We start from the raw sequence: 26,091 nt of genomic DNA, 5'->3' as shown, positions 1-26,091 counted from the left end.
TGAAATCATCCTAAAAATTTAGCCATATTTTAGAAAAATACAAGAAAAATAAAATTAAAAATCATGCTTCAACTTTCATTCAGAGTTCATCATTTTTCTCTCTATGAGTTTTAAACACGTTTTTTTATGAGTCCTTTAGAATTTTCTTCAATCATTGTATTTATGAGAATAGCTAAGTCTTTCTTAGCTGATCATATTTCAACATTACTTTTATATAGAAGTCCTGGTTCTCAATTTTTGATGCATCAATTTATGTAAGTCTTCCCAGGTTTTTCTGAAACTATCCTTTTTGTGATTTCTTATAACATAATGATATTCTGTTACACTCACATACCACAACTTGTTTAGCCATTCACCAATTGATAGGCATCCCCTCGATTTCCAATTATTTGCTACAACCAAGAGTGTCTATTTTTTTTTCTAGATTGCATGTTGATACAATTTTAAATATTCATTTTCTGACATTTTGCAATCGTTTTTCTTTCCCTCCTTCCCACCAAACCCAACTTACCAAGATGGCATGTAATATGATATATAGTGTACATATATTATCATATAATACATATTCCAGGTTTTTCAGGTTATAAAACAAGTCATATTGCTTACATTAGAGAAAAATTCATTGAGGAAATAAAGTGGAAAATTGTATGTTTTAATCTGAATTCATATATGAATATTTTTCTATATATGAGTCCTTATCGTTTTTTAAAATTTCATAGGGTTACAGATCTAATAGCAATACTACTGTGTCAAAGGGCATGCACAGCCTTATAACCCTTTGGGTATAGTTCCAAATTATTCTCCAGAATGGTTGAATCAGCTTACAACTCCACCAACAGTGCTTAGTGTTCACTGTTTTCCACTTTTGCCATTTTCCTTTTCTTTCACCTTAAGGAATCTGATAGGTGCAAGTTGCTACCTCAGAGTTTAACTTTTATTTCTTTAATCAGTAGTGATTTAGAGCATTTTATCACGTGACAATTTATTACTCTGATTTCTTCTGAAAAAAAGCCTGTTCATTTCCTTTTGACCATTTGTCATTGGGGGAATAGCTCTCATTTTTTAATAAATTGGAGTAATTACCCTATACATTTGAGAGATGGGGTGTTTTTCAGAGAAATTTATTGTAACAATTATTATCCAGGTTACTGTTGTCCTCCCAATTTTGTCTATTGATTTTGTTGAGTAAAACCTTTTAAAATAATTTGCTCAAACATATCCATTATATTTCCCTTATCCATAGATCTAAACATAATTTTTCATGCTAACCTTATTTGCTTATGACCTCACCTTTAATATCTAATCATAAGTCCATTTTCAACTTGTAAGGTTACATTTGAACTAATTTCCTGATTCCAGGGTCAACTGTGCTATCAGTTGACTTTTGTAAAGAACAAGAGAAAGAATATCAGTTAAGGTCAGGAAGGTCTGAATACTCTTTCCAAATCCAACATAGATGTGTGACCTTGGGAAAGTCATTAAACTCTCAAGTTTTTACAATCATTATCTCTAAAATGACAGGTCTAGACTAGCTAATCTCTAACATTCTATTCAAATATGTTCCAGCCTAATAAATTAAGTAGAAAACAGGATGTTTTTAAAAACATTGCCTGTTTTTAGACCCTGGTACTCTGTTATATTTCCTATGGCTCTCTAAACACCAAATCTATCAGTTTAATTATAGAAACAGATCTTGATTTTGTTATATTTTATTGTAGTTAGTTAAAGTACAAGACATTTGTTTCTGTTAATCAGATTTGGCACTAAAGGAGGTTTCTGATTTTAGTCAAAATACATTTCTAGAGATTGCATCTTAGGATACTAGCATGCTGACTGTGCAAACGTTGCAGCCTCTGTCTTTTCAGACATCAGCAGAAACCACTGAATAAGGGCACCAAAGAAAATGGGAGCAGTGATGCACAAGTCTTTTTGGAAGGGTCAAGGAAAAATAACTAGAATTACAGCAGGAAAAATAACTCCATCTATAGGAGTGTTTATTAAATTTTTTGTATTATCATGGACCTATTAGACAATATGAAGAAGCCTATGGATCTCTTCTCAGAATGTCTTAAAATACATAAAAGAATATATGTGTATATATATATAAATATATATATAACAGAAGAAAGTAATTATTTTAAATTATAGTCATTATGTGTATGTATATCACACACACACACACACACACACACACACACATATATATATATATTTATATATATATATATATCACAACAATAACAACAAATTCATGGATCCCAGGCCAAGAGCCCTTGGATCTATACAGGAATACAGGACCTAGCTTGTTCTTATTCTTCTTTGCTGGATTATCTTCCTCATTTTATTTCCTACCCTTGAGTCAGACCAAAGCTCTGTCCTAGACCTGCTTCTTTCCTCTCCACAAGCACCTTTTGATATAATTAGTCACCAAGTGTTTGGTTATGAAGATGATTCTCAGGTCTGTTTAACTAGCCAATCTCTCTTCTTCACTCATGAGGCTCTAGGTGATAGGCATCACTTTTCTTTTTTGTGGGTATTTTGAATGGAATATCCTTAAGTCATTTCAAACTTTATATTTCTAATACATAACTCATTACCTTTTCCCCTCAAAATCTTCCCTGCATGAGCTCCACAGTCTAATATTGGAGTTCTTAGCTTGGGATCCATGAATTCTAAGAAAAAATAAGGAATTTTAATGAAATTGTTTTCTTTTATAATTCTTTTAATAATACATTTAAAAATATTTTGCTAAGCAGCCTTTAGAATTCACTAGATTTTCAAAGAGATCTACATAAAAAAATGCCTGCTTAGTGCTTAGTGACTTCTTTTTTCATTTGTCAGTAGGTTTCTTTTGTTGTTCTTGATATTTAACTTGTGTGGGGTGCCTTGAACTAAGATAAGAGAGGGGGAGGGGGAATTCTTTAACTAACCTACCTGTTAGTGACTTTTTGTTGCTGAATTTCATTGGCTAAATCTTCAGTTAAAGGTTGGTATTTTGTACACTTCAAGCCCAAACTTCATCTGTCAATCTGTTTCTTTTGTTGGTTTTGATATTATTTAATGCTGAAAATAAGGTCTCACAAAAGTACAGAGAGAAAAATTGTGAGTAAAGCCATTGCTATATTTTTCAGGGTGCTAAAATTGTGTGTTAATTTGTTCCAGGCACTCCTCCATTGCATGGTGGGCCAGAGTCCCGCCCAGTCTTCCACTGGCCTGGCCCCACCCTACCCCACCCCTCCCAGCCCACTGGCCCAGGGGTGCAATGAGAACAGCAGCTACCCTCTGCCGGCCTGTCTGCCTGTGCATGCTTTTTCCTCATTTGTGCTCCTCCTCCTTGACCCCATGGGAGCCCCAAGGGAACCCCACGAGCCCCAGCCACCTGGCACGTGCCCTCCCCACTACTCATCCCCCCACCCCCTTGACCAGTATGTGCAGCAGTCCCCACCACACCCCTACTCCCACTCCTGCCTGGCTGAAGCATGGCCATGAACAGAGCTGCTGGCGCATGGCTCCCTGGGTGGCTCCTGGGCCCCAAGGTGCTGTGAGGCCACATGTGGCCTCATGTCATTGAAAATTGCTACATGTGTCAGGGCTGACACATACATCATAGGTTCACCATCATGGCAATAGATGATGAGAACCTGAACCAGAATGGTTGCATAAGAGAAGGAGAGCTATGAAAGAGTAGTTAATAAGGTAGAGACACTAGGACTTGGGAAGAAATTGGATATGACTGGGGTGGTCTAACAGTAAGGATTTGAGGATGATACTTGACTTGTGAACCTAATTGATTAGGAGGTTAGTAGAAAGACGGATTCAATTTGGACATTACTTAAAATATCCATGAGACACCCACTTTGAGATGTAAAATTGATAGATATTAATGTGAAAATAGATGAATAGATATTTGGAAAAGAAAAATATGAATTAAAATAATTGTAATTGTAGACAAGCTAAAATACCTTGGAGTCTCTCTGCCTAGACAAAACCAGGAACTATATGAACACAACTACAAAACACCTTTCACACTAATAAAGTCAGATTTACACGATTGGGCAAACAGTAATTGCTCATGGGTAGCTGAGACAATATAATAAAAATGACAATTCTACCTAAATTAATTCATCTATTCAATACCATTTCAAATTACCCAAAATTATTTCATAGGCCTACAAAAATGATTTAAAATTATCCAAAAGAAGAAAAGGTCAAGAATATCAAGACAAGTAATTAAAAATATATGAAGGATTGTGACTGACTTGCACTAGATCTAAAAATGTATTTTAAAGCAGCAACCATCAAAACAATATGGTACTGGTTAAGAAAAAAATTTAATGGATCAATAGAATGGATTAGATACTCAACACAATATTGTAAGTGACAACAGTAACCTAGTGTGTGACAATCTCAAAGATAAAAGCTTTTGGAAGAAAAACTCACTATTTGGCCAACCTGCTGAGAAAACTGGGGAAAAAAACACAGCAGAAACTAGGCATTGTCCAACACCTCATACAATAAACCAAGATAAAGTCAAAATGTATACATGATTTAGAAATAAAGGGTAATACCATAAACATTAGGGGAACACAAAATAGTTTACCTGCCAGTTCTATGGATAAGGGAAGAATTTTGTTCAAAAGAAGACACAGAGAACATAAGATGTAAAATACACAACTTTGACTACATTAAAATAAAAGAAAAAAAGATTTTGCCCAAACAAAACCAATGCAATCAAGATCAGAAGGTAAGTAATGAAACCAGGGGAAACTTTTATAAAATGTCTCTGTCCAAGGTCTTATTTCTCAACTATATAGAGAACTGAGTTAAGAATAGAAGACATTCCCCAATTGACAAATGGTCAAAGGACATGAACTGGCAATTTTAAGATAAAGAAATTCAAACTATCCTTAGTCATATGGAAAAATGCTCCAAATCATTATTAATAAGAGAAATGCAAATTAAAATAACTCTGAGATGCCCTTTCATACCTATCAAACTGACTAATATGGCAAAGAAGGAAAACAATAAATGCCAGAGAGGATGTGGCAAAATTAGGACAACTAATATATTGTTAGTGAAACTATGAACTGATATAATCATTTCAGAAAGAAATTTGAAACCATATCAAAGAGCCTAAAAACTGGACATAACCTTTTATTTATCAATTTGGCTATTACGTCTTTATCCCAAAAAGATCAAAGATAGGGAAAAAAAAGGACCTACGTGTCCAAAAATATTTATAGCACCTCTTCTAATGGTGGTGAATAACTAGAAACTGAAGTTTCTATCAATTAGGGAATTGCTGGGCAAGTTGTAGTATATGATTATAATGGAAAAGTATTGTGCCATAAGTAATGGGAAATGAAATGAACTCAAAACAAAATAAAACAAAATCTGGAAAGACATATACAGCGATGCAAAGTAAAGTGAACAGAACTAGGAGAAAGTTGTACACAGTAAGATCAACTGTGAATGACAACTATTATCAGCAATGCAATGATATAGGATAACTCTAAGGGACTTATGACTTAAAAGACTCTCCAATAATGGATTCTGAATGCAAATTGAAACATTTAATTTTTCACATTATTTCCTTCATGATTTTTTTCTCTAGTACCAATCTTTTACAACATGATGAACATGGAAAAATGTAGAGTATGAAAAGACATGTTTAACTTCTATATAACCTGTCATCTTGGAAGGTGGGGGGGTGTTAGGAGGGATACAACATGTCTCACAAAATGTCAGAAAATGATTTCTAAAATTGTACCTACATGTAAAAATAAACCAACAAATGGTATGTTACAAAAATATTCAGGCCTGGAAAAATAAATCTGAGAATCATGAGAATCGCTGAATCCATGGACCTGATGAGATGATCAAAAAATGATATAGAGGAAAAAGAAAAGGCATAGCATAGAGCCTTGGGAAACATTCATGACTAATGGGAGTGACTTATACAAAGATCCAGCAATGTAGGATGAGAAGGGATAGGCAGAAATTTAGGAGACCCAGAGAAACAATAGAGTCATGAAAACCATTAGTGAGTCAGAGAGGAGAGTGAGAAGGATTGTTAAATAGGGTGGTTAAGAGAACAACAGTAACTTTGGAGAGTTGAATGGTGAAATCAAAAGCTAGACTACAGAGAGTAAATATGAGAGTTAGAAGAAAGGAAGTAGAAACACATGTAGACAGCCTTTTCAATGACTTTAATAACAAAATGAAAAATAACTAATATAGATTGCTATGGTGAATTTTTTGAGAATGGAAGAGATACAGGCATGTTTGTAGGCATAAGGAAACTATAGATAAGAATATTTTAAAGATTAATAGATCAGAGATGATAGGGCAATCTTCTGAGAAAGATAGGATGAAATGGGATCACTTGGGTTGGTAAAGGGATTTGTGTTGTCTAAGGCCATGTTGGTGAACCTATGGCATGTGTGCCAGAGAGGGCATGCAGAGCCCTCTCTGTGGGCATGTGTGCCATCACCAGCCAGAGTTTGTTACTAGAAACCAGAGGGACTTGGAGCTGAATTGCTCCTTTCCCTTTCTCCACTGTGCCAGAGGACATGTTTGGTTTGTTTTTTTACTTCACCTCTTCCTCTGCCCAGGAGTGATTCCTCCCTCCTCTAGTGGGATAAGGCAGTAAGGGTGGTGGTGGTGGCGAGTGGCTCTTGGCCTCTAAGGTGGGGTGGGGCACAGCACTTACTCTCTAAAAGGTTCAAAGGGCTACCTATTCATATGAGTTGGAAAGAAGAACATGATAATGGAAGAAAGAAGGTATGTGAAATATGTAGGAAAGAAGAGGGAATTATCAGTTAATCACATTATTTTTATTGAAAAGTTATGTTCTCAGTTGAATGGTTGTGAGGAATTGAAATGATGTAAGGTCTGAAGAGGGATTTAAAAGTCTGGAAAAGTCACTCTTGTGAATGGGGCAGTTAATCTGTTAGGGAGTTATAAAAATATTGCCTGGCCATAGTGAGAGTCCAGTTCAGGTTATACAAATAGCATACATTTTTAATGGACACTATTAGTATGGGTTCATGATTTTTCTCCAACATTAATTAGCAATATATGACTAGGAACAAAGGCAGTGGATGGTGGAGCTAATTGAGGGCTAAGGCTTGGCAGGGAAAGCTCATTGTTAGGATAAGAACAGAAAGAGACTTGAGAAGAGGAGTTAAACTTGTTTGCTAGGGAGTAAAGATTGGAAAAGAAGTGTGTAATTAGTGCAAAGTTGATAGCCTGGAAAAGAACAGAAGGGTAAAAGGATTGAAGGCATAGTGAGGAGAAAGATCAATTGTTTGTAAGGCAAAAGGAGACACAACAGACTGTGAAGGGAATTTAAGAGTTTATGAACATGGAGACATGGTATTTGTGGTCATGTCAAGATCAAGGGCTTGACAACTTCTGTATATAAGTCAGTTGGATTGGGAATAATAGAAAATAAGTTGAGAGGTGTTAGAGAGCATATCGATGTATTTTTTTTTAATCCCCTATTGTGATGTGAGGAGCTGCAGAGGAAAGACTGTGAGCCAGTAATTGAACTTTTCCAGGAAAAAAAAGAGAGTGTTTTGGAGGTCAATAGAGATACCAGCTGTCATAATCTTGTTTGGGTAGTAAATGTAGAGTGAAACTGAAAAGAAGAGTGATTATTGATCAATTTTTGTAGAGTGAAACCAAGGAAGTGGAAATGTCAAACAATGACTATTCCAAACACTTCAATTCTAGTTTCATTTGTAACTTTTGAAAAAGTGAAAACAGTGCTGGAAAGGGTAAATAGAAAAGCTGTATCATCAGAAGGCGGCCAGATTGTGAAGAACCTTGAGTTAATACCATAAAAAGATCAGATGGGATGTCTATGCCGTAGAAGACAATACTTAGAACTAATATCTGTCTGACTATTTAAAGGGTAATCATGTAGAAGGTTAATAGATGTGTGCTTGGACCTAGATAGGAATACCACATGAAAGTTACAAAAAGGGAAGTTTGGGCTTGATATGAAGGAAAAATACTTCTGAACAGTTATAGCTAATCCAAAGTTGAAGAGGCTGTCTGGGGAGGCAGTGGTATCTGTGCAGGAGTGATTGAAGAGAAGGCTATACAAATACCTGTCATGCATGTTGTAAAGGGAATTCATTTTCAAGAATAATTAGCACTAGATGCCACTGAGGACCTACCTAACTTTGGCAGGAATGAAGGGAAATTGACTTTCTTTCAAATCTATTCAGTACCTTTCCAAATTCATTTTTAATAGTCACATGGGATGATCTAGATTATCTCACATCATCTTTGGTAGGGCAAATTTCCTTCAAATACTTCTTAATAAGGTGATTTGCTCCTAATATACAATCCTCTTCTGTACTGCATGGAAAATTGTCCTGTACTGGTGTTATCCTTAGACTAAATGTCTTTACTCATTGTAAGGTGGCTGTTATAAGCAAGAGTGAAACATCATTTGATCCCCCTGTTGTAGTGATTGGTCAAATTTTTCTGTAAAATAATAATAGTCATTATAATATATTGACAGCTTGGAAGACCTTGTTAAATAAATAAATGCATCATTAAATTGTTCTACTTCTGCCTTACAAATAAATGTTGTCACAAAGTGTCCTTGTTATTTTAAAAAGTCTGTTAGCTTATATGGTCTGTGAGCCCTAAAATGCAGATGGCCAAAAGTTTTTAAGTTTCTTCTTATTTTGGAAACACAATAAAAGCAACATTTTCAACTCCTTTATTTGCCTTTCTAAGGTAAACATGAGTCATTCTTTCATTTATTTCCAACATGTTCAGGTGTTCTTATTTTTATTAATGCTAATATGGATGTGGTTCATTTCCTTCTATAATATATCAATTCCATAGTAATTTGAGAACTATTATATATTAAGAATGTTAATAGTTAAATTAATATTTATATAGAACTTAAGGCACTTATTGTCATCTCTTCCTCTTTTTTCTCTTTTATTCACTCATTGTGAAAGCAAATGCAGACTGTGGAAAAATAAGGATGATTTAAATTTTTTTTTCTCATTTCCAAGATCAAAATTAGCATAGCTCATGACATTCAGGAAGAACTTAATAAACTTGTTTGTTCATTCTTAATAAAAAAAAGAAAGTAATTAGTTGGGTTCAAATCCAGTTTCTTAAACTTATTACTTATATGACCTCATAAAAATCACAATCTAGTTCTCAATTAATGGGTTGGAATACATAGCCTTGAAGGGCTCTCCCAGTTCAATGATCCTGTGATCTGATACAAAAATGTTTAAGTGATTGAACTCATTATCTAGACTGGTCCTCCGAAAAAAGTCACAGTCTATCACTGTTCTGTAGTACAAATATCTCAGGCAGCTCCATAGCTCAATAGATTGAGATCCAGGCCTAGAGAAAGGAGGTCCTGGGTTCATGTCTGGCCTCAGACACTTCCTAGCTGTGTGACCCTGGACTAGTCACTTAACCTCCATTGCCTCCCCCTTAGCACTCTTCTGCCTCAGAACCAATACACAGTATTAATTCTAAGATGGAAGGTAAGGGTTTAAAAAAAGTAGTTAAAATATCTCCATATTGGCAGGCTATGCCATGAGAGAGAGAAAGACAGAAACAGAGAGAATGCATATGGGAACAAAATTCAGACATCTGAAAGAAAGTAAATTAAACCAATTTGGGCATTTTAAAATGTGTATATGCAAACATTAATTTATTCATCAACATCTGCAAAATAATGGAACATTAGATTATATTGAAATGGGAAAAAAGTACAGGTTTGAATTCTTAAAAAAAAAAAACAATGTTTGAATCACAGACCTTCTTAATACCTCTGTGCCCTTGGGGAAGTAACATGATTTATTCGGACCTCTTTTTCCTTATCTTTAAAGCAAGTGCATCATTGGATTACTGTAAATGAACTCTCCTGTCCTTTACAGCTTCAAGTTAATGATTCTGTTACATTAAACACCCCTTATACCTCTAAATATGTAATCCTATCATCTAAAATAATTTTAAATCCATTGAAAAATATGAAAGAGAAAGATAAAAACACATCCACATATTTTATTATATTCTGAAGTGTCTATCATAAAGATAAGTTATGATTAGCCATGATTTTGCAAAATGGAAGATAAAATTTGGTTAATTTTCATTATAATTCAGCTCTATACCCACTCCCACCACCACCCCTAATAAACATAATTAAAAGAAAAGAATGAGTTTTGTTTGTAAGCTAAATAATCACTACCAGTTACACAACCTATATTCACTAGATAATTACTCAACTCCTTTCTTCCCTGCTAAATTAAGATATTAAATAAGCTATGCCTATCAGTATATTCCAAGTCAATATCCAATCCAGATATCCAAGAAAAAACTGAAACAAAATTCTGTCATCCAGATATTTCTGGATATATGACATCAGGTAGACATAACCCAAGATCTTTATCAAATACAGCATGTCTATTCTCATATTACTGATCTTGCTTATGGGAAGGGTTTGGGTGAAGGAGATGAAAAGACCTCAAATTCCTTATTGTACAGTAAGGGAATTGCAGTGATAAATAGCTTTTCAAAGGAATGATGACAGATGCCAGTAAAAGCCACAAGCTGTTGAAGCTGGAGTCTCATATGCTCTTTGTTCTTGATTTCTAAATTTATCTGAGGTTGTTTTTGGAACTTAAAATACGGTCATGGAAGGGTGGTGATTAGAGTAACTATTTGAAGTTTCATGATTGGAACAGCTGGTCCACAGGATGACAGAAGATAATACAGAAGTTTATGAAGCAAATAAGACATACTAACCTGGGGATGTTTTTTGTCAAGTAGTAATAAAAATATCAAAGACTTTATTTCACCACTGGCATCACTTTTGTTGTTGGCTACATTTTTCAAGACCCAGCATTTTAGAAGGGCCTAGTGCTTCCAACTTTAGGATAAAAAGACATAGATCTACCAGGAAATAGAGAGCCAGTAGGGTTTGTCTTCCTGTTTTGCTGTTCTTGCAAAAGCAATCAGGAAAAAAAGGTAAGGTGCCTCATTTTTCAAGGGAGAAGGTTTCTGCAATCCAAGGATCTATGTTCTCATCCATGTGAGAGCTACCTTTAGTGAAGCCAGTCATTGCTCAACTAATCGTTGTCATACTAAGTCACATTGCTGAGGAATTCTGTTCATCCACTTATAAAGGGAGAACTTTTACATTTATTTCAACAAATGTAAATGCCCTAGAGCTCTCATTAAACTAATCAGTGTATGCAGTAGTTATGAACAAGGCCTAACATCAATTGAATTAATCAATAAATTAGAACTACTTTAATTAGATATATAAAAACCCTTGATGAGTTTGTTAAAACTGAAGAGCAGAAAGCGTCCAACACAGGAAATGGGTTGGAATTGAATGAAAAAAATTCGATCACTGTATATAGGTTTTACCTATAATGAACCAGGTCAGAAATCTAGATATTTTTAGGGTGAAAGAAAAAAGAAATACTAGGCAAACTTTTAAGAGGAAATACTTATAAGAGGTAGTGTGGAATCAAGCTTTAGCCTCCTCCATGAATCTCCTCATTCAGAGGAAGATAGTGTGAATTTTGAATGACTGAATGATTGGCACATTTAATCTGCTTCTTAGCAGTATTCTTAAGCAGAAGCTGTGGTAGTCTCTGATTTGAGACCTAAGACCAAACTAGGCAAATTGACTTCCATTAACAAGAAGCTGGGAGTTGTAAAAATGGAGACTTGAACCCTGGACTTCAATCCCCAGAAGACCTTGCTCTGGTTCCCAGAATGCCTTGTAACCTCACTGAATTCCCATCTGGGCTGAGATCAGATTATTATTTAAAGAGTCTCTGACTAGGGCTGGGTCTGTCTTTCCTGTTTCCAGTTGCAAGCAGAGGTGTCTCTCATGATGTAAGTGAGGTTGAATGGGCCTCTCGGCCCACCTAGACACGTGCTTTCTTACTTGTATTTATTTAAACTCAATCTTAAATAAACCTCATAAAATATAATACTCCTTGACAAAGAAATTATTTTTTACCTGCCACAGCTTAAACCCAAAAATTTTAATCATAACAGTATGGCAACCACAGTTTGGCCCCTAAATTTTAATCTTAACAGAGTAGTATATAAACCACCTCTATACTTTAAGTTGAAGATTACTTTCCCTTGGTTTTTGTATTGTCCTGGGAGGAGAATATGTACCAACTTTTGGGGGATAGAGTTTTGTACCAAATTTTCCTATCATACCACCTTAGTAAATAACTTTTTCTCAAAACCAATTAAGTCTTGTGAGAAATGTACCATTTGGTAAACAATGAGGAATATCCTATTCAGTGGTTTATGAACTATAGTACTAAAAAATCTTCTGGTATCCCTATTGGTTCCCTAGAAACTTGAAAAGAAGAGGTAGCAACTACCTTCTAGAGATCTAAATTTCCAGTTGCTAGTAGAAGGTAGGAGAGTAGATTCAGAGAATGTTACATGTTTAATATAACCAGGATCTTTTTATCTCTTTTTTTATATACATTGCTTGAAAATCTCAGAACAACTATTATCAGAAATGCCAGGATATAGGACAACTCCAAGGGGCTCATGATTAAACGAATACTATAGAAGGAACTGAAACAATTTAGTTGAAGATGCTATTGTTCACTCTATTTCCTGAATGAATTTTTTCTAGTGTAAGTGATCTGTATCTTCTTTCACAACTAGATGAATGTGGAAGTATGTATTATATAATACATGTAGAATTTATATCATAATATCTGCCTTCTAAGGGAGGAGCAGAAATGAGAGAGAGAACATGGATCACAAAAAGTCAGAAAATTATTATTAAAAGTTGTATTGACATAAAATCTGAAAAAAAAATTCTAAAAAAAAAAGTCCATGGAATACCTTGCATTCTGTTGGTTATACCTTGATTTCACTACTAAGATAATCTACATCCTTTACCTTTCTACTTTTATAAAAATAATAGTTTGTATTTTGTTACAATCTACTCAACTTTTCTTTTTTTTTCTATTGGGCAATGAAGATGACAAAACACTCAAAAAAATAATTGCTCCCAGAATTAATATTATTTTATAGTGGTTTCATCAGAGGTGTAAAAGAATGCCTACAAATATAAATCTCTATTTGGGATAGGGTGGAAATAGAGAAATGCAAATAGAGTATATTCAGATAAAAGTATTAGGGCTTCTATTGAGTTTAATAGGTTATAGATTCAATATGCTCTATGTATAGACTTTACTATCATTTTAAAATAATTGTTATAAGACTCCATTTTTAGGGAATAACACTAAGTATGGGAAAAGTATCAGGGAGAGACAATGATCCTTGAAGGTCAATAGACCAATATATCCTTAAAAAGGTAATCCTCAACATTGATTGAACTAAAGATCTTAAAAAAAGATATGTTTTCTCAGCTTTGTGTTGGCTAAATTTGAAAGTGTTTACTAGGTTTTAAATAATGCTAGTAGAAGCAGGATTATATAATACAAAAAACAGTGGAATTGGGAGTCAGAAATCCTTGCAGCAGTCCCAAGTAATATTACGTTAACCACAGGTAAGTACTTTCACTCTCTAGGCCTCTTTCTCCTCATGTCTAAAATGAAGTGGTATTCACTGACCTGTATGACTACTTGTAACTCTATACATAGAATGCAATAATAATTTTGTTTTGCATTTTATTCTTTTTCAATAATTCATATATATTTTTATTTAATGCTCTGATGCAGAAAAAACCTTTTTTTTTGTTTAGAACTATGACATAAGTGTAATTGAAATAGCTAGATTCATTTAACTGTGATTTTTTTCCTCCAGAAAATCTGAGATGCTGTAGGTGTTCTTAATTCAGTATATCTTTACTATAATTACTCTAATAGTGCAGCTCCCATAGCTTAAGGGAGTGATGCAAACTGCAGGCAGATATAACTTAAAATTGCCTCTCACTGAGCACAGGTATTGTGAGATCATGTTTGCAGGTAAAGATGTGGTTTTCATGTTGTATTTCCTGAAGCTTCCCTCATGGGCAAATAAGGACGGTATGATTAAACTGTCCAACTCTACTGAGAATCCATTTCATAAAAAGGCTTTATTTTGCTCTAGGGAGCTATTTTTTTAATGCTCACATTGCCAGCCCTTTATAACTGAATTCTCAGATGGACCACTGAATGGTGTATGGAGGGGCTATTTCTGGTCATTCCATTATCTGCTGCTGTCCCCTATTTTTTATGACATCAAATGATAAGCTGCAGATAAGGAACAGTATGCCAATATGAGGTTTTGTAAATCTGAAAAAGGTGCCAGTAACAGTTCCTTTGTATCAAAAAGTCAAATTCTTCTTGGTGCCCAGGGTCAAAGGAATAAGAAGAACTGGCATATATGACCAAATACAATGGCATTGTAAAGTTAACCTCTGAAAGGCATGCCACCTATGGTTTAGAGTAGACATGGCTTCCGGTATAGGCAGGGCTAAGGTACCCTTTGGGTAAAGAAATTTGGCTCCCTCTGGAAGCTTACCATTTATTGAAGAGAAGATAATAGGTACAAAAATAAATCAAGGAAAATGTCTTTTCAAAACTACAAAATAATTTTGGTTTGTTGAGGAGTTGAGTGAGATACTACTAGGGAAATTAGGAAAGACTTCTTATGAGAAGCAATACTTGAACTACTGAAATACTAAAGATTCTAAAAATGGAAATGAAAGAGGGAGAGGGAGAGAGAGAGAAAGTGAGAGAGAGAGAGAGAGAGAGAGAGAGAGAGAGAGAGAGAGAGAGAGAGAGAGAGAGGTAGGAAAGAAAGGGAGGGAGGAGAGAGAGAAAAAAAGAGAGAAGGGAGAGGAGGGAGAGAAAGAAAAGGAGAGGGAGAGAAAGAGAGAGGGGGCAGGGAGAGGGAGAGAGAGAGGAGAGATTCACCCAAGAATGGATGATAGCCTTAGCAAAGACACAGTGACAGGAAATTGTGTATCATGGACAGAGTACAATAAGTAAACCAGTTTGGCTGCTTTCTGAGTACATAGAGGAGAGTAATATGTAATGAATCTGCAAAGATAAGTTTCAGCCCAATTCCTAATGCAGAAACAAGAAGATTCACTGATTTTTTCTTTTTTATTCCAGGTTATTCAGATTTTGAGAGCATATTAATTTTCATTTTTCTGGCCAAATGAATGATTATAAGATATTTATTACTCAGGAAATGATATTACCAAAATAGCCTGTCCTAATAACCTATCAAGTTTCTAACAGTACAAATCATATATTATAATTATATATAATACTAATGATATAGAACAATTTTATATTCTATGCAACATGATGTATGTATATATGTATATTTATACATATATCTATATATCTCTTATTTGTACATATATGTTTCATCTTATTTCCTTTGCTTGAAGAGAGGATCATCCTTTCTCTTTCTTTGTACCCATATCACTTAACACCATCCCCAACACAAAGAAGGCAATTAATAACTGCTAGTTGATTGACAGCTGACTTCATAGATCTTTTTTTGATTGTTCTGTACTGTTCCAAGCCCCAGGATAAGTCTGCAGGGAGGCCTCAAGCCTTACATAAAGGGATTCCATGGTGTACCTGGCTGGTGCAGACATCGAATGAAGATGCAAGACCCTGCCTAAGCCCAAACTGAGGCCCCAAGCCCCAACACAAGGCAGATTGTGGGGCACTTAAGAAGCCAAAGGACAGGGCCAGAGTGGGGGACCAAACCCACCAGAGGCACCTGAACCACAGCTTTGAAAGTCTGAGGTAAGTCTAGAGTGAGGCCCAGAGTCTCAGCTCAAGGCTGTACTGAGGGCCTGAATTGGGACACAAGGCAATCAGTAGCACTTCTGGCCTGTGTAAGCCCAGAGTGAGGTCCTGGGCCCCTGGTCAAGCCTGAGCCTGGTCTCTAAGCTCCAGCACAAGGTATTTCACAATACTTTGAATTCTGTAAGCCATTGACAATCCCAAGGGGAGATTCAATCAGCAATTGGAGAAGCGCTCAGCCCACAGGTCACCATATCACCTTGGAAGAATTGAAATTTGCAGAAACCCAGAAGAAATAAAGCTAAGAGTAGCAGCAAGGAAAAGATGAAGTTTAAAAAAGTACCTCCTCCAACTTGAGAACAGAACACACCTTTAAGATAAGAGTAAAAGCTAAAACAAAAGAAGGCTAGGAAAATAAGCAAAAATGAAAAAAACAAACAAACAAACAAAACAAAACAAAATCCCCATAGAAAAATTTAATGGGTACAAAGAAGATGGCACAGACTCAGAAGGGGTATTAAGAGAAAAGTAGCTACACACAGAACTTCAAAGAAAAATATGAAGCAGTGTCAGAATATGGAAGAGCTCAAAAAAGATTTCAAAAATCAATTGAGAGGCTGAGTTAAAATAGCAAAGAGAAATGAAAGCAATGCAAAACAGATTTGACCAAAAGGAAAAAGAGTTACAAAAATCCAATGATGAAAAACGTTCTTTAAAAAAGTAGTATTTACCCAATTCAAAAGAAGGTTCAAAAGCTCAGGGAAAGAAAATAATTCCTTAAAATTAGAAGGGGGGCTTTTTATCCGGTTAGCTGGTGAGTCGGACCTGGTGGTGGGTTTTGGGAAGGTAGACCCAGAGGAGGAGGAAGGAGGAGATGGAGTTCGACCAGTGCTTCCAGGGAAGGCGAGTGTGGTGGAGGAGGGGTGCCTGGGAGACAGAGAGGAGGAAATCCAAAAGGGCTGCCAGTTCTGGTGGAGGGAGGCTCCCTAAAGGCCTAACCCCTGTCCTCAGGCCCCATGGCGGTCCAAGCGTCCTTAGAGAATAACTGCAAGATGGGCTGCTTCACCAAGCTCACCAATATCCATCGCCTACTGGTCATCATGGCTCTGAGAACTTCTAGAGTGTGTTTAAAAGCAAGCTCTCAGAGACCATGCCAGTGGGACACACTTCCATAGCTGATTGGGGAATCATTGGTCACGGGTGTGGGAAATCGACATGGCCTTCCTGTGCCCAACAATACTACAGACCAGGAATTATAGCACACATGAAGCAGTCTCCCGGACTCAGTGGGGACCAGATGGAGAAGAGCAACACCTAGCAGTGGGCAATGTTTCCGCCTTTGATGATTAGGTAGCTCTTGTTCACCCAGACCTAGACAGGGAGACAAAAGAAATTCTAGATGAGGTGCTCAAGGTCGGAAGTCTTTAGACAGACAGTGGCTGACCAGGGGCTGGTGGGGAGCTACTGTGCTTTCGGCAATCAGTAAGGGGTGCTGCATCCAAAGACTTCCATTGAAGACCAAAATGAATTGTCCTCTCTTCTCCAAGCCCCACAGGGGGCTGGCACTGTGAACCTGGGAAGTGAGGTGATGGCAGCTGGAATGGTGTTCAATGTCAGTGGTAGAGAGTGTCTTGGGGCTTAATGAAGCCTGCGTGAGCACTGGGCACGTTGGGCATCAGAATGAGGCTTCCTGATCCAGCGAGAAGCCTCAAGGTAGGAAGATAGAGGAAGGATAGAAGTCCTGGATGCCGCAAGGGGGATGGCGGAGCCAAGTTAGACATATGAAGTGGTAGGAATGAGTCAGAAATCCAGGCCTTATTAATTATCAAGGAGCCACAGCAATAACTCCGATCAGTGGACTACTCAGAAGGCTTATACTCGTCCAAAGATCCAAATTTAATACCACACAGGTCAGAGACATGATAGAGAAAAGAAAGTGCCTGGCCAAAGGCCAGTTCCCAGGTGGGAGAGGTAGATCAGGAAAGGAATCAAAGATGGAGCTTGTCCAGAGGCCAAGCTCCAGCAAGGACAGGCATCAGTGAGAGCTGAGATCCAAGAGAAAGAGAGGGCGGAGCTTGCTGTGTCCCTGTATTTAATCTCTTTGATATGCAAATATACACAATACATAGGGATGATTATCATTGGTTAACAACAAGGTATAGGTGTGGTTTCTCTTAGCCAGGTGAGCACAAAGAAACCTGTTTTCCCACCTAACCTGGGGGAAGCTGGGGTCAAGGGTCAGAGGCTTTCCCAGCCATGCGCAAGACTGAGCATGCTCTCTTCTAAGCCACTCTGTACATACTAACTGTTTTCCTTGCCCATAGCTAGAGGTGGACTGCTACAAAGCCCTACCCACTGTTGTCACCAACATGGGAAACTCCCTCACTGACAGTTTAACTTGAGTGATTAACTATCTTTCCTGCTGTTTGGCCTCTTGAAAAATGACCTTGGTACCTGCTACAGATCCAGTATGACTTGGATCCAGACAGCTCTGCAAAGAGAGTCTTTACATCTGTACTTTGGGGTTTGGACCATGACCAGTGGGAATATAAAAAAAAGCTTCCAGGATAGAATTCCTATAATTTCATTTTTACTGTTTAAAAAAAAAAGAAACCCTTCAATGAATTGACCTTGGCTCTTTGATCTCCACTATCCCTTTGCCCTATTCCATCATTAAAAGGCACTTGGTCCCCTTGTTCTGTAAGAAAAAAAAAATTATAAGAGGATGGGTAGAAGGTAATGACTTCATGAGATATCAAGAACCAAAACAAAATGAAAAGAATGAAAAAATAGAAGAAATCATGAAATATCTCATTGAAAAAATAACGGACCTAGAAAATAGATTCAGAAGAAATAGTTTAAGAATTATTGGACTACCTTTAGCTGTTAACAACAACATTGATGAAAAATTGTAGACATCATACTATCAGAAATTCTCAAAGAAAATCACCCTGTTATTCTAGAATAAGAGAGTAAAATAGAAATTACGAGAATCTACAGATCACCTCCTGAAATAAATCCCCACATGACAACTCCCAGTAATATAATTAAATTTAAGAGCTCTTAGAGCAAGGAGATAATAACACAACTTCCAGAAAGAAACAATTCAAGTACCATGGAGCAATAGTCAGAATTACACAGGACTTAGCAGTTTCTACATTAAAGGATTAGAAGGCTTAAGATTTCCAAGTCTTCCTGATGAAAAGACCAGACCTAAACAGAAAGATTGATGCCCAAATATGAAACTCAAAAGAAGTGTAAAAGAGGGAAAAAGAGAAACTTTAAGAGGTTAAATATGATCACACTAGATCATCTAATTCTTAAAAAGCTTGTATCTCAATAGATAACAAAAATTTTTGACACCCATTCTTCTTAAAAACATTAGAAAAGATAGGAATAAATGGACCTTTCCTTAAAATGATGAATAATATCTATGTAAAACCATGAAGAAGTATCATCTGCAATGGAGATAAGTTAGAGACTTTCACAATAAGAGCAGGGGTGAAGCAAGGATTCCCAATATCATCACTATTATTTAATGTTATATTAGAAATGCTAGCTTTAGAAATAGAAGAAAAAGAAATTGAAGGAATTAAAATAGGCAATGAAGAAATTAAACTATCACTCTTTGCAGATAAGTTGATGGTATACTTAGAGAATCTCAGAGAATCAACTGAATAAACTAGTTAAAATAATTAATAGCTGTAGCAAAGTTGCATGATAGAAAATAAACCCACATAAATCATCAGTATTTCTATATATTACCAACAAAGCTCAGCAACAAGATGTAGAAAGTGAAATTTCTTTTAAAATAACTCTAAACAATATAAAATACTTGGAATCTACTTGCCAAGAAAAGCACAGGAATTATATGAACCCAATTACAAAACACTTTTCACACAAAGTCAGATCTAAACAATTTAAAAATAATAAAAATGAGGATTCTACCTAAATTAATTGACTTTTTTTCATACCAAAGTACCAAAAATATTTTAAAAACTAGAAAAAATAATAAAATATATCTTGAAGAACAAAAGGTAAAAAATACCATAGGAATTAAGAAAAAAAAACATGTCAAGGAAGGTGGCCTAGTTGTAAATCTAAAACTATACTATAGAGCAATAATCATCAAAACATTCTGGTACTAGATAAGAATGAGAATTTTGGATCAGAAGAATAGACTGAATATACAATATGAAGTTGTAAAATACCTTTCCTACCTAGTGTTTGATAAATCTGAAGACCCCACTTTTGGGATAAGAACTCATTATTGAAGAACATATTATTGATAAAAAGTCCAGGAAAACTGGAAAAAATATGTCAGAAATCAGGCATAGATCACTATATCACCATTGGGGGCATGATGAGAGGAGTGCTGGGGTTCCATCTTTGAGGAAGGAAATAGAGAGGGAGATAGGTAGATTCGCATATCTACAGATAGATAAAGAGATAAAAAGTAAGGGCCAGACAGGGAGGTCTATGAACTCCATTTATTATGACAAAGAGAAAGACTTGTATAGAGAGTAGAATACTAAGCATTATAACATCCTTAGAGGGGTGTTACTTTCCCACAAGACAATATTTACAAAAATGACTTCACATGAGAATGTTACCATAGTTCCTATTACAGACATAAGCAAGTTGAGAGAGTGAAAACTAATCTAGTCTATGTACTTAGGCAGGTTTAACACTTTCAGTCTTGATATTCCAAAGACTTTTTTGCTCTTCAGAGTGAAAGGGGATTCGGGATTTAATGATGACCTTTGGCCAAGAGCAGCAGTGCCTTTGTGTGAGAGATTGGGACTCTGCCAGTAATCTCAGGCAAGCATGGCTGCTTTCCTCCGTGGGTCTGACTTGTTCTTTATATATCCTCACATCTCACACTTTATATCAAGATAAGTTCAAAATGGGTATATGTTTCAAACATAAAGGTTGATACTATAAGTAAGTTAGGAGAATATAGTATAGTTTACTTGGCAAATTTATAGAAAAAAGGAAGAATTTTTGACTTTACAAGATATAAAGTATGATGAGATATGATATAATGAATAATTTTAATTATATTAAATTAAAAACAATTTGAACAAATGCAAAGAATATAATTAAAATTAGAAGGGAAGTAACAAACTGGAGAAAAAAATTATAACATTTCTCTGATAAAGGTACAATTTCTCAAATATAAAGAGAACTAAGTCAAAATTCATAAGGGTATAAATCATTCTCCATTTGACTAACACTTAAAGGATAAAAAATGCAATTTTCAGATGAAATCAAAGCTATTAATAATCATATGAAAAAAATGTTCTAAATCACTCCTGATTAGAAAAATGCAAATTAAAACAACTCTTGGATACCACCTCACAACTATCATATTGGTCAATATGAGAGTAAAGAAAAGTGATAAATGTTGGAGAGAATGTGGCAAAATTGGGACACTAATGCATTGCTGGTCGAATTGTGAACTGATCTAATATTCTGGAGGACAATTTGGAACTATGCCTAAAGGGCTATAAAACTGTGTACCCTTTGATATTATACTACCACTATTGGGTCTGTACACCAGAGAGATAGTAAAAAAAAAGAGGAAAAGATTACTTGTAACAGAAATATTTTAGCAGTTCTCTTTGTGTTGACAAAGATTTGGAAATTGAGATGCTATCCATCAATTGGGGAATGACTGAACAAATTATGGTACATGTTGGTGATAGGATACTATTATGCTATAAGAACCAATGGACAAGATGATTTCAGAAAGAGTTAGAAACAATCTCTATGAAGTAATATATAGTAAATATAGCAAAATAGAGTAAAATAAGCAGAACCAGGAGAACAGCAATACTATATGATGATAAACGGTGAAAGATAGTTACTCTCAGCAATACAATGATCTAGGATAATTCTGAAGAACTCATGACAAAATGCTCTCCTCTTCCAGAGAAAATTGTTGGAGTTGACTATGGAGCTAAGCATGTCAATTTACACATGAGTATATTTGTGGTTTAATATTACATTTTTGGTTTTATATCAGTATTCTCTTACAATAACAACTAATATGAAAGTATGCTTTATATAATAATGTATATATAACTCAGATCAAATTACTTACCATCTCTTGGAGAAGAGTGGGAATGGAGGGAAGGAGACAATTTGGAACTTATAATTTTTGAAGACATGTTAAAATTATTATTACATGTTATTTGGAAAGTAAAATATATTAGAAGAAATTTGAAGTGTGGTCAGATAGGTAGGAAGAGAAAAAGGATAAAGTAGATTTATGAAAACTTAGAGGGAATAGAGTTTCATAGAGATGAATATAATCAACAGAGTGATAGTGGATAAAGTAAATATGCTACAGGAATACAAATATTGTTTACATATCTCTGCTTTTGAATGTTGAATATAATTGTCATCACCATCTCAAATTTTATTAAAGCATTTTTTTCTGAATTGTTTCTTCGTAATTAGCACATCTTTCCTCCTTGATGCTCACATGTTAGCATGACAAAGAACTAAAAACACAGTCAAGGAGACCTAAATTCCAATCCTGCTTTTGGTATTTCATACCATCGTAAGCAAGTTATTTTAGCTCTTTCAGGCTGTTTCTTCATTTGTAAAAATGAGGTTGACAATATCTGTGTTAAAGATTTATCTTAATATTTAGAAGGTACATAGAAAGTTATTATGAAGATCAAATGATCTAGTGTTTTTTAAAACTATGTTTAGGCTACAAATAACTTAAGGGTACAAACTTTGATATTTTCATCTTTGTATTCCTACCTACAGTATCTTGTACATGGTAAACACAATATGGGAAAGGAAAAGGACAACTTGTTTTTAAGTACTTAATATGTTATAGTCACTTTGCCAAGTGCCTTACAATTATTATCTCATTTAATTTTCACATGAAGTCTATGAAGTAAATGTTATTATTATCTTCATTTAACAGTTGAGGAAAGAGGCACTGAGACATTAAGTTACTCGTTCATGGTGACATAGCCAGTAAATGCCTGAGACTGGATTTGATCTCAATTTTACTTGGCTTCAGGTCCAGGACACTAGATATTATATTGTTAAGCTGTTTTATATATAATGTTAACCCAATTCTCAGAATTTTATTTTAACTTTGAAAAATACTTTTCTTTTCCAATTACATGGCAATATAATTAATTAATATTGATTTTCTGATATTTTGCAATCCATGTTGTCTCTCTTCCTTCCCTTTTTCCCTCTCTGAGATAGTAGGTAACATGATATAGTATAGACTGTCCATATATTATATAACATACTTCCATATTTTTCATACTTTCAAATAAGGCACATATTGCCTATACTAGACAAAAATTCTTGAAGGAAATAAAGTAAAGAAAGATATGTTTCAATTTGCATTTAGATTCCATCTGTTCCTTCTATGACAGTGGATATCTTTTTTTTTAATGAGTCTCCTGGAGTAGTCCTGGATCCTTGCCTTATGGAAAATAGTTAAGTCACTTACAGTTGATTAAAATACATTATTGTTGTTACTATGTACACCATTGTCTTGGTTCTGCTCACTTCATGTTGCATCACTTCATACAAGTCTTTCCAAGTTTTTGGATTTTGTTTTTGGTAATCATCTTGTTTGTCATTTCTTATGACAATACAAAGATATTCCATTACAAGCCTATACCACATTTCCTTTAGGCATTCCTTAATTGGTGGACATCCTTTCTGTCTCTAGTTCTTTGACACCATAAAAAGAGCTGCTCTAAATATTTTTGTACACTTTGGTTATTTCTCCCCATCTTTATTCTCTTTGGAATACAGTCCTATTATTGGTATCATTGGATCAAAGGGTATATCCAGGTTGATAGTCCTTGCACATGATTGCAGATAGCTCTCCAGAACAGTTACTCTTGGTTTGCAGCTCTAGCAACAGTATATAAGTGTCCTGAGTGCCTTTTATATAATTACAGTAGTACCTTGACACACGAGTTTATTTCGTTCCATGGCCAAGGTCGTAACTCAATTTGCTTATGTCTCAATTTGCTGGTATGTCAAATTGAATTTCCCCATTTAAATTAATGGAAATGCAATTAATCTGTTCTGCCCCCCCAAAAACACATGAATATTTGTTTTATATGCTTTTAAGTATGAAAAATGTACTTTGTAAATAACAAATAAAACAAATAAATATATTTATAGATAATAAGAGAGAATGTAAAGAAATAAATTTGCATATAAAATGTTATTTACCTTCAAAGTCAGGCAAAGATGCTGGCAGACAATGTTTTCATTTCATGTCCTATAACTTAACATAACTTACTTTCTACACACGTAAGGCTACATTTAAATGCAAAATTGACCTTATACATTACTTATGATAAGTTACTTTGTTGCTAAACTTAATTGCTATTTTTAAATTTTACTTAATTATCATCATTTTCTTCAATGGATTTTGGCTGTTTTTACCACACTTTCCTCAATTTCACTTAGAGGCTGTTTCAACAAAAACTTTCCATGGAAGTTGGTTTTTTCCTCCATTTCAGAATGTTCCCATAATGTGTGAAACAATTGTCATGGCATGACTCCAACACACAACCTGTTTCAACTTTTTCTGGGGGTGTCTTTTCAATAATCTGTTTAAATTTTCCCCCAAATCCTCAACATTTTCTTAATCTCACTTGTACTGATTACCTCATCTACCTCTGGCTTCTCCCACTGGTGGAAGCTCATGATTAAAATATCCTTTCGTGACTTAATTCAAAAAATCCTGATCATGACTGCTCGTATCTCAAATTGTTCATGACTTAAGGTGCTCATGTATGAAATTACCACTATATTGTGTTTTTTCCTTTAAAAAATCCAGGCACCAGAATGACATTGGGCTAAACTAAGGCACTTGAACTGCTCCATGCAATATATATTATATATAAAAATTAGTTAGTATTGCTTTCTTACACTAGATCATTAGCTTTCTAATTACATTTCTTACATCATAATGTAAGTTAATAATAATAGTAATAACTAGCATCAATGTAAGAAAGAAAGAAATCTCTGCACTATCATTCTGAGCTTGAACTGACTTTATTGACTTTATTTGTGGGCAAATACAGTCAGTGGTTGCATTATACCCAGTCGGTGATGAAAGATATCTTATGGATGTTACTAGTTTGTTTTTTTAATAGGCTTTTGACAGTTGATACAAATAATTGATTAAAAAACACACATACTCAAAGTATGTTAACAGTTGATCAATTCTAATATAAATTACAAGAATTTTATTGATCTTATAGTTAATATCCTCATACAGTAACTCTTAAGAAGAGACACAAAGAAACAGTTGTCTACCTGAGTCATAAAATCGGATGATCCTACTAGTGACAAATTCTTAGAAAAGCAAGCACCATCTTACTTTTTCCACTGACTGACCACTTCTGTTATCTTTATCCAACATCAGGATTTAGTCAAGCTGTGTGTACTTAACATTCCAAGATTGATAAAAGGAGCTCTTAAGCAAAGTCTTCTCCTTATCTATGACTGCTCATACACAGTTAATTAACAACTGGGACTACCCTTCTTAACATCTTAGTTATAGATATGATCTGAAACGTTTATATTAGCTGACTTGATTTTACAATAAATGATATAAAAGTGTGTGAATTTAATATAAATTGTACACCCTTATTCCACTTGATAATCCATGCTTGTTGATATCACCCACACCCTTTGAATGACCACACATGCACATTACAGCAGCATGCCAGAGGTCTTGTGGCTCCCTGGCTTCCTGGAAGAGGCTGAAGGAAGTCCCCATGCGACCAGTGGTGTGTCTGGAAGTCAAGACTGAGACCCAGATTGAGATTAAGCCTGTCCAATCAGAGTGGCAAAGAATTGGCTTTGAAAAAGAAGGGACAGAGGTAGTTCATTCTCTCTTGCTGGACGTGAGCTGCTCTCTCTCCCTTGTCTGGAGTACTTAATGCTTGGCACACACTGGCTTATAGAGAGGCTGACCAGCCACTTAAGGGGATACAGCAGTTCCTTGAAGCTTGAGCCAGGGAATCATGGAATCAGTTTTTAGTTAGAAACAGTCAGGTGATCATGTTCTCTCTCTCTCTCTCTCTCTCTCTCTCTCTCTCTCTCTCTCTCTCTCTCTCTCTCTCTCTCTCTCTCTCTCTCTCTCTCTCTCCGTCTCTCTCTCTCTCTCTCTCTCTCTCTCTCTCTCTCTCTCTCTCTCTCTCTCTCTCTCTCTCTCTCTCTCTCCCCCTCCTTCTTTTCTTTCTCTTTTAACTTTCTTTTCTTTTCTCTCTCTCTATTTTACTAATAATCCTAAATTTATCTATAGTCTCCAGAGAAT

The 26,091-nt window shown here is 35.3% G+C and overlaps 1 pseudogene; it reads left to right on the top strand.

Moving 5' to 3' along the window:
- The first annotated feature begins 16,696 nt into the window (after positions 1-16,696).
- The window catches only part of LOC100015700 (eukaryotic translation initiation factor 6-like), a 35,074-nt pseudogene continuing 25,679 nt past the window's right edge, over positions 16,697-26,091 (top strand).

The sequence above is a fragment of the Monodelphis domestica genome, chromosome 5, assembly GCF_027887165.1.
Source record: "Monodelphis domestica isolate mMonDom1 chromosome 5, mMonDom1.pri, whole genome shotgun sequence".
Lineage (NCBI taxonomy): Eukaryota > Metazoa > Chordata > Mammalia > Didelphimorphia > Didelphidae > Monodelphis > Monodelphis domestica.
This window is presented reverse-complemented; position numbering and strand designations above follow the sequence as displayed.